Here is a 15,896-nt window from a genome sequence, read left to right on the forward strand (position 1 = left end):
ATGTTTTCTATTCATTTATTTCAATTTAAAGTTTGGGTAACAAGCCCGAACAAGATGCAATGTGGGTAGACAGAGTGGCCGGAAATTTAGAAATAAAAGTCACAAGTGAAATTCTGGGTCTACCTTTTGTGGCTCTATCTCTGGACACATCATTGAAACTATCTTATTTTCAAATTCATGGAATTAAATGGACTGTCCTTTTTAAGTATTAAATAAAATAGCATAGGTACAAATTATGTAAATGAATAATTTATTGTAAGAAAAACTATTATTACTAATTTAAACAATAAATAAAACATATATATCTATAAGCACATACGTACACACACACACACACACACACACACACACACAGGTAACTTTCATGGGGCCTTCCTGTCTGACTCACTTTACTTTTCCCTATGGCATTTGGAAGAAAAGGATGGATTTTCTTATCATCCCTTTCCCAGAATTCCGGCACAACTCCACATGACTGTGAAGGCGGTATTTTATGTTTCATTGTACCCCTGCTACCTGCTGCACAGTTGACGAAGGCGACAGGGATATCAGGGCTGTTGTTTGGAACTGAGGAATGTAATTAGCAGATACATACAAAATACTTTAATGACAGCCCCCTTCTGAATGCCTACACCTGCCGGACACTGTAATAATGAGGCTCATCTGCCACTTGAACATTGATCAAATGTCTCAATGGGGCTTGAAAAATATGTGCTTCAGTTGTCATCACAGACCTGGCACAACCCCACTACTGGGATCAGGGATACTGTGAAATAGTCAACATCTGCTGCTTCACCAAGCAACATTTTGTTTTAGTCAATTCCATAGGCTTATTTGCATCCTCTTAATTTTCTTATGCTAGAGATTAATCATTCATGAAAATAATAATTACAAAACTCATTTAAAAGCTTTAAAAAAAAAACCAACTCCTTTTGATGGGCATTGCTTCTGAAAGAGGAGAAAAAAATAATCAACTCATGCTTAAAGGAACTTCAAAGCTGGATGTTCTAAAACTGGGATGGCCTCAATTTTTTTTTTCTCTAATATAGTAAGTCACGCTGGTTGTCACGTATACAATGACAGGTGAAGAGAAGATGTAGTAAGTATCCATCTCCTTGTATTGTATATTTGTAAGAAAATGGAAACAATTGGTTAATTTTTTAAGATTATGCTGAGAAGTAAAGTGTGATATAAAGAGCAAAATGATATAACAAAACACAAAAGTTGAAAGGAATTTTAGAGTTCCTTTGGCCAACTAGAGTCTGTTTCATAGAAGAACACCGGCACCCCCGACTTGTGTATTCAGCATGTGCTTTTAAAGTGTTACTTCCCTATGAAGAGACAGACTCCTTTTGTGGACAAATCTAACTTTTAGAAAATACTTCCTTATTTTGAGCTCACATGGATCTTCTTGCAATTTCCATTCTGTAATCCCAAACTGTCACAAACTGCATTCGGTCTTCTGTTTAATCATTACAATATTCAGAGAAAGCTACCATGTATGCATCAAGTGCGCTCCCCTACTCAAGTAAGCATGAATGGGGCCCTCATCTGTACTTAGGACCTTGTCCCGGACTTGGCTCCCTGTCCGTGGTGCTGACTCTTTGGACCTGAGTCATCCTCCCACGTACACTCTGTTTCAAGAGCCTGCCTTCCTTCTGACATTATGCAAATTGTGATGATAATACTCACATGTTTGCTTCGGGATTTCATTTTGTTTCAAAATAAAATACTTATAAACATGTTTATAAATATTTATAAACATGATTAAATGGCCATTTCAAAATAATTTTCTCATATTCTCTGAGGTAGGTATTGTTACCCTTAATTTACAACTAAGAATCAGACCAAATCTGTAATTTTCTAAAAAATACCTTGTAGCACTTGTTGAGCTCTTATTCCATGTCAGGTACCAAGCACTGTCTTTTTTAATCTTCACAAGGAATCTTTGAATGAGGTGCTATTAATATCCTCATAATAGAGTTGGCAGAGTGAGTCACAAAGTGGTTAGGAAATGTCCCCAGTGTCACAGGTGAAAACCAGCAAAGTCACAGCCATCTGTACAGCAGTTGTGGAATTTTCATAGAGCATCTCACAAGTGCTCATCTTCATCTGTGTCAAGTACCATATTACCCACCAGAGGTGTGCAAATTAACAAAGCATGGTTTCTGCAGCCAAGGTGCTTTAACATGAAAAGCAAAGAGGTATGCATACAAACAAATGCAGTAAATTTTCACTAAGACTATCATAGATGAATGCATATCTTAAGGAGTGTGAACTATGGCATAATCGAAACTGATGCTCAGTTTTGCTTTCCAAAGATGGGCCAGCTAAGGGTTTAGAGGGAAAAACAAAAACAAAAACAAAAAAACAAACTTAACCCCTGGTTTTAAAAGATGGGTTGATATTATGTTTCTAGGTAATCAATATAGAAGCAAGCATAGAGTTTTCTGCACAAAACTGAGGAATTGTGAACCTGGTGATGTGAAGGTGAAATTACAAAGGCTTCCGTGTCTTCTGTGTGTTCTATGTCTTGATTATAAGTCTAGGAACAAAGTGAGTGACACTAAAATTAGATAGAGGGGTGCCTGGGTGGCTCAGCCAGTTAAGCATCTGCCTTTGGCTCAGGTCATGATCCCAGAGTCCCAGGATCAAGGCCTTTGTTTGTGGTCCTCAGACTCTCTGCTCATTGGGGAGTCTGCTTGTCTCTCTCCCTCTGCCCCCCAACTTGTTCACTCTCTCTTTCTCACTTTCTCTCTCTAATAAATAAAATATTTAAAGAAATAAAAAATAAAATAAAATCAGATAGAATACTGAGAGATACTGACCAGATCATAAAGAACATTCTCAAAAAAAAGAAAAAGAAAACCAAGGCAATTCAATTAATAGCATTTATTCATTTGCATTAAGCCTAATTTATTGAATATAATGGATCATGGTAAGTGCTAGGAAATCAATAATGACAAAACCAGATAAAACCTTTGATTAGTAAAAAATAAAAAACAAACAAAAAAACGCTTTGACTTGTGAAGTTTTTTTTGATCAGTATTTTAGTAAGATAGTTTTGCAAATAGTGAAGAGATCATAACATGAGGGACAAGATTGGAGGCAAAGACGTTAATCTGAAACTACTAAAATTCTTCAAGTAATAAATATGGACCTGAATTTAAACATTTTAAGTGGGAAAGAAGAAAAGTTATATGGAGTTGAGATTCGCGGCCCTGGTGACTGCTGGAAGGTGAGGTTAAGAGAGAGAAAATCTCTCAATTAGGTCCAAGTCTAAATGCATGTTTACCTGTGTTCCCTTTGTTTTTCCAACTTGATTTAAAAACATGCTTTCTAACTTGATTTAAAAAGAGTAGGTAGGTAGAACTATGTAGTCTTCCGACAAATTACTAAATATTTCATTTCTCCTTGTAGATATTAGTACATTAAGCCACAGAATATGCTATATTTATTCCCATAGCTCTAAAAAAGCATACTTCACCAAAAAAGAGGGTGATACTGCTGAGTTATATATAAGTCCCTCCATACTCAAGAGGAGAAGATCACACAAGGGCAAGAAATACTGAGAGGTGTGGATCATAGGCCAACTTAAGGGGGTATGCCATAGTTATCTTTCACATGAGGGTGGGCTCTAGCTAGTAGTGAGGATGTCCTGCATATATTCATTTAGTTTTAAGTTTCTGTACACTTACTTGCATTAGTTTCATCCATTCGTGTGACTTCAGCCTTTGCCTTCTTCATATAATCTAATATATTCCGACCCAAAACTTTTCCCAAAATTTGGGCCAGGTTTTCACAGTGCTGTTATTCATCACTATTTGGATGCTCGACCAAGGCCTTAATAATAACATAAAAAATCATTTTAAATTATTCCTCTATATCTGCTTTTGCCTTTGTTGAATTTCCCGTTCTGTTGATTATGTCATCGTCCTCAATGATTTGGGATAATTATTTTTTCTTCCTTATTGTATACTGGCATATAGATTTCAAATTCTGCACAGTTTTTTGACCGTGTTCTGACTCAAGTCCTTACCACTCCTCATTCAACCCTTCCCACACAATCACTCTGTCCAAATTAAATCGTATAAAAATATTTGTGTCAGATTTTTACCCCTTTCTGTTATAATCCTCTTTACATTTGTTTTATCCATAATGGGTATTACTATTCCTAAACACTACTAAAGTTACACCAATTAATGGATTTCTGTTTAATGGATTTCTGTTGCTTACAGAGCATTTTTCTATCATTTAGTGTCAAGAAACAGTTCTCTAGAACCTTCCCACTCTGCCTTTTCAGGCTTATCACCTGATACTTCCTTTCACACACACAGTAAAATGCTACATATGGATTACCCTTTACTCTGTAGAGGTATGCCATGTTCTCCCATTTCATGCCTTTGTTTTTGTGATGTTATCTTCAAATATCCTTAGTGAAGGGACAGGTTTTGCCACCCCACAGTGTGTCTTTGCAATGTGAATTGTTAGGGGTCAGTTGCTTTTGAGAGGTAGAAAGTTTCAGAAGAACCTTTGACATTCACCCTAACTGCCTAAAAGAATTTAAATAGAATCTGCTCCAAAAAGGGAACTATCACCATAGATTACTATAGTAAAATATGAAGTAAGTGTAATAGACAGGGAAGTGTAGTAGATGGGAAGCGTAGCAACACCTGTTTCATAATAGTGTTCTCCATGTCCCATTATCTCTAGATGGCCCAGCAAACATTTATGTAGCAAACATTTACTCTTTCCATTCTTCCTATGAGTAATTTTCCTCCCCTTTGAAGCCCCACACCCCTACCCCTATCTCCTTAGTCCAGAATGACATATATACCTCATTTTGCCTATCTGAAGAATCTTTTACATTTTTAATGCATATAGTATTAAATTTTATGTTCTTCTGTTCATCTGTCCCATGTCAATTGAATTCTTAGACCAGTTCAGGAAAACCATAAACAGTAAAGAAAAATATTTGCTCCCCAACATCAATAAGAAGGAAGTACTTTTGAAATGTTATTTGTATTTCTCTTAAATATCAAATTCATGACTTTTATTATAGTTTTTATATGTTTATAGTGTATATGTTTATAGAGTTTTTTTCCTTCCATTTCCTAAGAAGAGAGGTTTGTATTGTTTGGAATCACCTATGTCTACTAATATTTTTGCCTGGCTAAAAATATCCAGTAGATACAAATTTATTGAATTAATAATGTGCTAATTAATGAGTTCATCATAATAATGTCAGAAACACACCTATTACAAATTTACAAAACAGACATTGTTTTCAAAATGTATGAGAACTGTTTGTAAATAATACATTTTATTATGTGCCTTCATATATATTTTAAATGTTTCAGATGTAATAATAAACTAAAAACACAAAGTCAGATCTTAATTACAACTGTATATTCACAGTTACTTTTTAATTTTCACTGGAATAGCTTTCAAAATACAATAAAATGTCATTTTTCTAAGATTCCCCAAAATAGCAAAGACCAACTGAGTGTATAAAATGTAAACTGAGATTGTAAGCTGTCTTGAGGGAGAACATTTAGTTCACCTGCCATTCAAAATCTGATTTAGAATAACCATTCTTTTTTTTTTTAATTTTTTATTTTTTATAAACATATATTTTTATCCCCAGGGGTACAGGTCTGTGAATCACCAGGTTTACACACTTCACAGCACTCACCAAAGCACATACCCTCCCCAATGTCCATAATCCCACCCCCTTCTCCCAAACCCCCTCCCCCCAGCAACCCTCAGTTTGTTTTGTGAGATTAAGAGTCACTTATGGTTTGTCTCCCTCCCAATCCCATCTTGTTTCATTTATTCTTCTCCTACCCACTTAAGCCCCCTAGAATAACCATTCTTAAAAAGGGGGATGAAACATTGAAATTACTTTTCTCAAGGGTTATAAGTTTAAATTATGTCACAAGGGATAAAAACAAAACCACAAACACCATTCTCTTACTGCCATAGAGCTCTGAGATGGAACACCAAGCTGATATACTTTTAATAATGTAACATGCAGTAAAATATCCACATACGGAAACTTTATATCATTTACTGCCTTATAAAACTGTAAGTGCCCTCTTAAAGTCAGTATATTCTGACACTTTGCTATCCACAGATCTCATGCTGAAATCCACAGGAGTTAGGCATTAAAAATTGAAAGCAGAATGCAGTTCTTTCAAATTGGATAATTGGAAGCTAGTGAGACATCTCAAATATGGGTGTAATAACAAGTAGGCTGCTGGAAAAACATGAGTAATCTGGGTGCTGTATTTAAATTTTTAACTGACCCTTTGGCAGACTGCATCATGAAAAACTAAACTTCAAAGAAACAAGAGCTTTGTTTTGCCAATCTTTTGTAGTTGAAAGACTACCAACAATCTGCTCTACCAATATTACTTTAAAAAACAACATTTTTTAAAAGGTTCATAAGAACAATATCCTCCTATACTCTTTCCAGTAATTGGCATGTTTTAGGGTTTCTATTCTACGCATAAAGTGTCATAAAACTTCCTAAAAACTACAGTGTAACAGTATGGTCATAGTTGATAACACATAGTGATATCAGGAGAATAAATGATACTTCCGTAAAATTTCATTTATTTTTTCCTGCCAAGAAACTACTTCTAGAATTCACTTTCTGTAGACAAATAGCTATGCTTCAAAACCAGAGATAGCTCTGCTGTCCTATCGCAGAAAACTCCCTTGTTTCCTGGCTGATGCTTAAATGTTCTTGTTAGAACATCACTCCTTCAGTGTTGTTTGTGTTCAAATATTAATAGCTGAGAGCACTATGCTTAGTCAGTAGATAAAAGTGCTTGGAATAAATAAAAATACTAGATAGACTTCAGAACACAACAGTGGGGGTGCTCTTTTGGTACAACATATAATTTTCCTAAGGTATGTGTGGAACAACATAAAATCACCTCTCAAATCGGATTTCTAACAGTTAAGACCCTGTGTGTGGAGATGACGCTTTGACTTGAGCAAGTATGATTATGGAAAATAAGTTATTTTAAATATGTATAAATGAGTCAACCTTAAAGAAGACAACCCAATACATCACTTTTAAGATAATTGTATTATTTGATTACAACTGAGAAGCTAAAGAACATATATTAATAAACATTTGGCTGTGTTCAAACAGGTTCTTGTAAGAATTTAGGATTTCCTTTTGAGGGATTTTTAAGACATTAAAACCTCATTTCAAAAGTTTTAGTTATGACCTATCTGAAATTGTCTTTCCAGGTTTCTGTGAGTTGGGAGATTGTCAATTTAGGCAAATCGGATCCACAGGTAGTAAATTTCTTGACAATAATTGTCAAGTTTCAGAAATACATTTCTGTATTATATGTAATATTAACAATTATATGTATATATTATATGTAATACATATGCAGATGTATATGTTATATGTAATATTAACAATTAAATTAACATTTTTCTAGACTAAAGGAAATTGAAATGCAAGGGACTTTGGGAGAGAAACAAAATATGGCAACATTTTAAATAGATATTTACAAATTTGTTAAAATTCGTATCTATTGTGTGTTATATTTTTAGTGTCTCCAAAAAAAGGAGTAGCATTAATTATTGTCTGTCGGCAATTATTGTCAAGAAATTTACTACCCGTGGATCCGATTTATGTTGCTAAATTTCTTGATAGGTGGAAATGATACTTGCAGAAGATGTGGAAGCTCTAAGACTCTGAATTTTGTTTTGTTTTGTTTCATTGAGTATAATCTAAGGGTTAGCTTTATTTAAGATTTATGTGCCCTTATCTGGAGAATAAACCCTGCTCTCAGTTGTGCACCCTGTTGCAGCTACTACCTTGTTTTTCTCTTTTCTTTTACGGTGCAATGCTCCTATAAAAATATGTTTTAATTTATGCAGTGCACATTCTCCCCGCAACTCACTTGCCTTGGAATTCCCATCCTATGGTTCTTGTGAAACTCTTTTAATGTGGGTTCCCAATTGCTCCAGGTCGTGAAATTCAGTGACCGCTCATTTGTGTTGCCCATAACTGAACTCCGGAAGAAATCTGCACAGTTCCCTCTTTGCACCTATTTGGAACAGTGATTTCTTCCATTCTGTGATGTTGAATTCTGGAGGAGGGGGAAGGGGCAGATTTTCTTTGCTCCCCTCCCATACCTTTCAGTCTCCGTTGCTGACTTCGTGTCTCCCTTTGGCCTCAGTGGTTCTAAAAGCCATCCGTGTGACAGTTGTTTCTCGGATATCTGTCTAAACACGACCTCCCCAAACAACAACTGCCCCGTTGACACCACCCTCAAGAGCCAACAGGCATTTTAGTGTGGACTTGACCATGCCAAAACTCTTTAGTTTACCTTCAACGGTTTGAAAACTTCTATTTTTCTGTTGTTGCTCATCCTCTGCCGAATGATTCTCCACCCAACAGCCAGAAGACTTCTTTAAAAATGAAATTCAGATCACTTTTCTTGCTCACTTGAACCTGCCACGTGTTTCCCACCATATTAAAGTCCAGGGCTAACGCGCTGCCGTAATGCCCGCTGTGCTGTGCGACTTAGCTCCTCTATCTTCATTTCCCCTCCTGGGGCCCCTCCTACTGCCCAGTCTGAGCATTCCTCTCCTTTCTTTCCCCTTCTTCATCAGCCCAACGTCACCCAAACCTGAGAGCCCAGGCACTGTTTCTTCTGCATGATGCACGATTTATGCCAGACCTTTCAGCGGAGTCTTTCTCACCATGAAGAGCTCACCTGAACTGGCAGTTTTCCAAAAGCTTTTATTATTGTCAAATTTAAGTTTAGATCCTTGCCTCAGATTTATTTTCTTCAATGTTCCTACTTTATTTGTACCATTATCTGAAATTATCCTTCTATTTATTTTAATTTTTTTTTCCCATCCCCCCACACTCAAGTGCAAACACCAGGAAAGCAGGGGCCTCATTCAGTCTTAATTGCTGAAGCCACAGATCCTCTTACAGTATCTGATAATAACACTCAATAAATACTTTCTCAATGAATGGATGAATGAATGTTGTTGAAGAGGCATATTTTTATTTTAGCTGGGTTCTGTTTTAATTAAGAGAAGTTATGAGTACACTGAAGCCAAAAGACACTCCTTGAGACATTTATATTCTTTTTGTCTTCATTAAACTCTAAAAATTTGGCATAAGCACAAAGAGCACCATAGCCCCTGTTGGCCAGAGACAGATTTTGTTCTTGTTTTTCAGCTTTATTTTACCTGCATCATACTACACAAAATAAAAATTATTATGCTGCTGGATTTGTTTTTAGATATTCCCATCTATTCTACCATTATCCAATTATGCACTTCAATAAGCTAGTTCACAACTAATGTCTTTATATTTGTCCTACCAGAAATGTGCTCAGCCTATGCACATTAGCTCTGATATCTGCTGTCTCCTAGCTGAAACTTTTGTGTGTACATTGTCTTTAGAACTACTGCAGTGGTCTACTCTGAATAGCATTGGTAAAATGTGTTACTTTACAGTTGATATGAGAAAACTGCTTCTTATAAATCAGAAGGGTTTGTTTTGAATGGACATACAGAGTCCTTGCCACCTTCCAAAGGAGAAGAGACTACAGGAGAATGGGGGATAGACACGATTTGATTTCTTCAAATCTTTAACACTCTTAAGTTCCATACCATTGCTGGCAACGAAAGTGCAATTCATAGACTTCTTGTTGGATTCAATTTCATCTGTGGAGTCGAAGCCTCTTTCATCTTTGTTTTCCGCAGCTCAAATCTACACTTACTGCAGTCTCTGCAAACAATCCTAGCTCATCCTCATCCCACAAATATGGCGAGGCACTCACAAGCTTATAAACTGGTAATCCTAACTCAAAGCTGTCTTGTTCTTCAATGAATATATTTTGAGCTTCCCATATGTCCCTCAAAATTCTCTCTGCAGTAATTCCTGAGAAATCAGTGACCTTCCTTCTCAAGGTCAGCAGCGTTAACTGCAGTCGAGTTTCTCTTAGGGAGAAGGACTTCCTAGAAAGAAATGGGATCATGGGCCTCACTCTAGAACCCCTGAATTTGAGTTTAAATTTTAATAATCTCCTCCGATGATTTGTATATACATTAAAGTTTGAGAAGCACTGCTATGTGACATCTCCCTGAATAAATCTTCCAGTAGATTCTTCTGAATTAAATTATTAAGTGAGCTCGCTTATTCTTCCTCTCTGAACATTTCTCTTGAGATTTCAGGAGTCTACTTATTTTCTAGCAACTCTGAACTGTTTGTAATTCTCCACCCCTCAAAAGTAGTTTCATGTTTCCACATTTTTGCTTATAGATAAATTAGTGCCACATTATGCTAAAAAGTGTGGGTGTTGGCATTGGAGAGAACTGTGTTAAATTCTCAGCAAAACATATTAATATCAGAGCGTTCTTTTTTTTAAAGATTTTATTCATTTATCTCACAGGGAGACATAGCTAGAGAGGGAACACAAGCAGGAGGAGTTGGAGAGGAAGAAGCAGGCTTTCTGCTGAGCCAGGAGCCCCATGTGGGATTCGATCCCTGAACTCTGAGATTATTACCTAAGCCGAAGGCACACGCCTAATGACTGAGCCACCCAGACCCCCTAATTACTTGACTTCTCTGAACAGTTCTTTTGTTTGTTTGTTTAGTTTTGTTTTTTAATCTTTTTTTTTCAAGATTTTATTTATTTATTTGACAGAGATCACAAGCAGACAGAGAGGCAGGCAGAGAGAGAGAGGAGGAAGCAGGCTCCCCACTGAGCAGAGAGCCTGATGCGGGGCTCGATCCCAGGACCCCGGGATCATGACCTGAGCTGAAGGCAGAGGCTTTATTTAACTCACTGAGCTACCCAGGTGTCCCTTGTTTTTTTAATCCTAAAGTGAGGATAATTGTAGTACTTACCTGGTAAAGTTGTTGCAAGGGCTAAATAATGCATAAGACATTCAGTCCCAGTGTCTGGCAAATAGTAAGCACACCATAAATATAGGTAACATTAGGGGCGCCTGGGTGGCTCAGTGGGTTAAAGCCTCTGCCTTCCACTCAAGTCATGATTCCAGGGTCCTGGGATTGAGCCCCGGATCGGGCTTTCTGCCCAGCAGGGAGCCTGCTTCCCCCTCTCTGTCTGCCTGTCTCTCTGCCTACTTGTGATCTCTCTCTGTCAAATAAATAACCTACTTGTGATCTTTGTCTAACATTATGATGACCTTTGGGAAAACTGCTCTCCTCATTCTTCATGAGTGAAAACTCCTCGGATGACCATCCTCTAATTAACTCTCTCACTTTCACTTGAATTAGGTGTATTTTCTTCACAAATCCTTTATAACATTTTTACCTATATTATTCTCTTGTTATTGTGAATTCAGGAAACTTGTTCATTTGTTAAGGTTTTAGCTTCGGGGGGCACCTGGGTGGCTCGGTAGGTTAAAGCCTCTGCCTTTGGCTCAGGTCATGATCCCAGGGTCCTGGGATTGAGCCCCACATCGGGATCTCTGCTTGGCGGGAGCCTGCTTCCTCCTCTCTCTCTGCCTGCCTCTCTGCCTGCTTGTGATCTCTGTCTGTCAAATAAATAAATAAAATCTTTAAAAAGGTAAAATAAAAATAGGTATTATTGGTTTAAAAAAAAAACGATTTTAGCTTCGGAAGGTGTAGTAATTCTTATCTAGGTACCATATATTCCAAAGAAGTTACCTAAAAAGTGACTGAAGAAGGATGAAAATATTAGCAGTTATTACAGAAACTGCCAGTTGTCTTCGATACCCATCCTTACTGTCATGTCTCCAAGCAGAATCACCATCTTGTGTGGAGCAGCAATATACTTACCTACAAGAATATGTTTCCTGGCTGTGGGTTTGTCCTAGTGACACAGTTCTGGCTAGGGAGTCTGCTTTCCACAGAACTTGGTCTCTTTCATTATTTTCCTTCCTGCTTTCAGTGCAGACCACAGACTGCACCCCTGTTGTGACTGCAAGGCAGCTGAGAGATGTGAGTCTCCTCTCAAAGACAATGAGCAGAAGAAAGATGCTGAGATATTCATGACGTAGACCCAGCTGGCCAGTTCTGGAATGTCAACACACACGCTTCCCAGAAGGCGAGGAGAAAGCACGTTTTTCAATAAACCACTATATTTGGATCCTTAGTGCAATCAAATATATTTACATACACACAGATGACATCTTAAATACTGTAAAGTTTACGAAAAAGTGTGTATTTGCTGAATTTTTCTGTGTATACACATAATGGAATAAAAACTTGAATATACTACAAGTGCTTAATTAGATATAAGGAAAAAAAAGTCTGGTTTTTTTAAGATGTTTTATTTGTCAGAAGATGCTAAAAAGATAGTTTTTCAATTAAATTTACCTTTGAATCTGTTTTTTTCCCCCCCTAAAGAACATCTTTCCTTTTATTTACTTTATGTTTTGATTGAGGGAAGGCTGTTTAACATATCAAATATTAAATAGCTAGAAATAATCCATAATGTCCTAAAATTGCACACAAGTTTTGGCATTCTTATTTACTTTTCTGTGGGGAGTTTCTGTGGCTTTCACTGGTTTCTCAACCTCATGTAAGAAAAAAGCCCCTTAAAGGAAGAGGTTATGACTCCAGTATTCTATTCCATTCCAGTATTCTGTTCACTTCTCAGAAATAAAATGGCTACATAAACTACCTCACGGAAACAAAACATGATGTATGTAAATTTAAGACTGACTCTTCAGTCCCCATCTTCTAAAATATTTGTATTAAGATTTTTTTTTAAGGGAGAAAATTGGTAAACCTAGATTCTGATGCAAACTCTTCATTTATACATATATACATCAAAAACTTACTTTGCTGATTCTGCTTTCATTCGTCTAAATTTAGACAGCAGTAACGAAAGCTGCAATTTTCCTTCGAAAATTACAAATCTGTAGCAATAATTGTATCTGCACCTACTCTCTGCCTATTTTTGCAGTGTTCAAAAATATTCATATGGCTAGAGAGCAGGTGTTCGCGATGGCATGTGTTTCATGACTGCCTTCCTGTGCAAAACAAGAACTCAGCAGCAGATTTAACCTGCACCCAGGTGCACAGGGAGAAGGGCTTCTCCAATGCCCAGTTTTGTGAAGCAAATGACATTCATATGGATCCTTAGCTCTGCCAGAAGAGACTCTGACTCCGTGATTTTGATAGACCGGGAAGGCCATAATTTATCTGTTTCTTTGCAGAGGATGAAATTTACAGTTAATATACTTGGCTTATTTTATTGTGAGATTTTCATTTCTATTTTGCTTTCATTTCACACTTTTCTGTTTCTGTGGTATTCTAGGGGAGAGTAAGCGGTGTGTCATCCGGCAGTGCTGAGAAGCCCTGTAGACATGAAGGCGCCGACTTTGACCAGACTGCAAGCTTCTGGAAGACAAGAACATCTCTTCATTCAGCATGTGGTGCTAAACCTAGCAATAAAGTACACTGAAATATTATGATTTGAAGTATTAAATCAATGGGAGTATATTAAGGCTGGAGATGGTAAGCACTGGGATACTACACTCTGGAAGAAAACATGGCAAAAAAGCAGCTCAGTAAGATTGTTAATAAGGCAAAATATGCTCAGACAGAGCCCAGAGAATGGCCATGGAGAACAAGAACCAACCAAATGCTCTAAATAAAAATTCTAGGGGTGCCTGGGTGGCTCAGTTGATTAAGCGTCTGCCTTTAGCTCACGTAGTGATCCTGGAGTCCCCGGATGGAGCCCCAGCATGATGGGGGTGGTCCCTGCTCAGCGCGGAATCTGCTTCTCCCTCTATCCTTCACCCAGTTTGTTCTCTCTCTCACACGCACTCTCTCAAATAAATAAATAAAATCTTCAAAAAATAAAATAAAATAAAAATTCTGATCATCCAAGTAACAAGTATGATGTTGTAACTAAGGTCCAAATATACAATTTATTAAGATGTAAGATAAACACAAACATGTGTATATCAGATCATGCGTTCTTGAAGCAAGTAATGGAGATTCAAATGAGAATACACAGCTCTAAAGAGAAGATCGGAATTTATCGGTTCAGCGGCTTAATGAAGTGAGTCATCAAGGTTCCAGATTTATTTTCCTCTATAACCACATGGTTGACTTCATTTTAGTCGAGTCCCCATGCTTGTTGAGGGATAGCCAACAGAAGCAGCCAGAAATGCAAGCACTCATGTTTGTGGACTCGAGGAGAGATAAAGAGGCCTGTCACAGGAATGGAGAAAACCTTCCCAAAATATTCAGAAAATTTCCATAAGTTTCTTGACCAGACTGGGTTATAGTTTTTTGTTTTTGTTTTTGTTTTCCCCCAGTAAAACCCAAATAAGGAAAATTAATTTGAGCTTGGTTTGTTTGCTTGTTTTGTTTTGTCTTTTCTACTGACATTCACCTCTGGACTATTATAGCGTTTATGTTCTGTTCCATGAGGTGCATTAGCTGCTCTGGAGGCAGCGTCGAGAGTAGGGGTGCGGGTACAGGAATAGGAACATAAGTTGGGGAAAAATAGTTTCAAATTAGTAGACAGAATAAAAGACATGCAGGAGCCACACGAAGGCTCCAGGAACCGTCCACCTGCCTATCTGCCATCATGCACTTTCAAAACCTAGTCTTGTGTTCCAATGATGCACAGACCGAACTGGAAGACCAAGGTTCTTTCAGCCAGAATCAGAATGGTAAGGAAGGGATCCTAGGGCAGATGCAGCTCAACAACCTGGGATGTGAGGCATATCGTTGGCAAGCAGAGCTAATTCTGCCCAGTCTGGTGCGTGGTCCACTGGGTCTATAAATGTTCCTTTGCTCTGTGCGTTTCTGTTGTTGCCAATCCAGCTGCGGTTTCGGTAGCTTCATTTCTCCGTCCTTTGTTTTTGCGTCTTCAGTTAATCGCAGCTCTGCACTCTTCCACATACCCATACACCATGCCATATTTTGTAATTTTGACTCATTATGTTTTAATGATAAATGTTAATTTTTAGAGAGGCATCTTAAAGAAACAGGGTCTTTAAGCATCAGGTCTTTAACATTCATTTGTACCACAAAACATGTCCCAAACTCTCTCTCCCCAAAGTATTCACTTGTTTATAACCTAGCTATATTTAAGCAACACTTGCTTGCACTCTTACCCACTATCAAATAGATAGGTATTATAAATTTTATAGTAGTGCTCCTAAACCTGACATTGCAATATGCGAGGCACCCTCATAGTTCTCTACTTTATATATTATTTTTATGGTGAGAATTAAAGCTTTTATGAGGCTGTAATTTTTGACATTACCATCGCTTCCTGGGAACTCAATGTTATCCTATTCTACAAAGAGCTAAACAGGAGAAAGAACACATTTTCAAGGTCAAGTGAATCTTCTGACTCTGGAAGTGAGAGGCCCCAAGCAAAAAAAAACACAAAAACACAAAACACCTGTGTGCTTGGTTGCAAATACATTTAATACATTAAGGAAAAGAAACATGGGCATAAGTTTGGATAACACAACTTTTATACATAAAAAGTTCTGAACATTAAAATGCTAATGTTTGAAATCTCATAATATATTTGATTACTGTAAATAAAGCCAAAATATTTTAAAAGAATATGAGTCATATAAACCCCATGATAGGAAGCTACTTGAGGATCATTAAGCCCTTAACATAAAATAATGTGTATCGATAAAAAGTAGCATTATTTTATACAAGAAATAGGTAGTGTACTGTGCCTTGAGTAGGCACTTTGGGAATTTAAAGAGAGATCTATCAGATGCCCCTCCTGGAGGAACCTGAAACACAGTAATAGAAAACACAACAGAAGCCAGCTGGAGGAACTCTTTGTTAATTTCAAATAAATATGGATTATGAAAATGTTGATGGAAAATAGAGGAAGAGCATATTTAAAGTTACCTTTTTT

The 15,896-nt window shown here is 37.2% G+C and overlaps 1 long non-coding RNA gene across 1 annotated transcript in view; it reads left to right on the forward strand.

The window, feature by feature from the left end:
- Positions 1 to 14,306, forward strand: part of LOC116572338 — a 59,080-nt gene extending 44,774 nt beyond the window's left edge. Inside the window, exon 3 of the long non-coding RNA XR_004278239.1 lies at positions 13,308 to 14,306. This is a non-coding gene — a long non-coding RNA (uncharacterized LOC116572338). The remainder of the gene's footprint in view (positions 1 to 13,307) is intronic.
- Positions 14,307 to 15,896: the final 1,590 nt, after the last annotated feature.

The sequence above is a fragment of the Mustela erminea genome, chromosome 13, assembly GCF_009829155.1.
Source record: "Mustela erminea isolate mMusErm1 chromosome 13, mMusErm1.Pri, whole genome shotgun sequence".
In the NCBI taxonomy this organism is placed as follows: domain Eukaryota; kingdom Metazoa; phylum Chordata; class Mammalia; order Carnivora; family Mustelidae; genus Mustela; species Mustela erminea.